Source organism: Rhagoletis zephyria, unplaced genomic scaffold (genome assembly GCF_001687245.7).
Source record: "Rhagoletis zephyria isolate East Lansing unplaced genomic scaffold, Rhagoletis_zephyria_1.1 Rzeph_scaffold_00016, whole genome shotgun sequence".
NCBI lineage: Eukaryota > Metazoa > Arthropoda > Insecta > Diptera > Tephritidae > Rhagoletis > Rhagoletis zephyria.
Genome location: NW_016157100.1, coordinates 630,910 through 631,776, shown reverse-complemented (window position 1 = coordinate 631,776; position 867 = coordinate 630,910). Strand labels below are relative to the sequence as shown.

At 28.2% G+C, this 867-nt stretch overlaps 1 protein-coding gene across 1 annotated transcript in view; it reads right to left on the bottom strand.

Moving 5' to 3' along the window:
• The window catches only part of arr (low-density lipoprotein receptor-related protein 6), a 183,263-nt gene that overhangs the window by 152,420 nt on the left and 29,976 nt on the right, over positions 1-867 (bottom strand). The window lies entirely within an intron of this gene.

Here is an 867-nt window from a genome sequence, read left to right as displayed (position 1 = left end):
AAATATGAAGAAAAGGATGAGGATGAAGATCGATATTGTTATCGATATAAAACTCGATATTTTTATCGATATAATAATCGATATTGCTATCGATAAAATAATCGATATTGTTATCGATACTGTTATTGATTAAATAACCGCTATTGTAATCGATATAATAATCAATATGATAATCGCTTAAATAATTGATTTTGTTATCGATTTAGTCATTTATATTGTTAACGATATGTGCAATAATTATTGTAATCGATACTGATGATTGTTATATTTATCGAGAAATTAATCGATTTTACAATCGTTGTATTTTTCTATATGTTTGGATATTGTTATCAGTATTTTTATCGACACAGTTATTAACAGGGTTATCGATACAGTAATCGGAACATGGAATGTGATCACATTACATGACATCACATCACATTTTGTCACATGATATAAAGAGACATCACATGATATTACATCACATAATATGATATCACATCACACGATATCACGTGAAATGACATNAAGATGTGAAAGATAAAAACAAATATGAAGACCAAGGTAGATTTACCGAATTCAAAACCAAAAACACCGTTGGAAAGGTAATTTTCTGTAGATGAGGAGAGTTTTTATAGTTTCGAAATTGGTTGAAAATCGTCGTTTAAAAATTTCCATAATTGTGTATGGTTGTTTTTCCAACCTGTTCAATTTAAGCTGTTTCGCATTTTGTTTTACTTCGAATTTGAAATTAAACTTTGAGATAAAGATAAATATGAAGATGAAGAAACGAGTGATAACCATGAAGACAAAAAAAGGCAAAAGTGAAGATAAAGACGAAAATTGAGATAAAGGCGAAAATGGAGACAATGAGAAATACATAAGAAT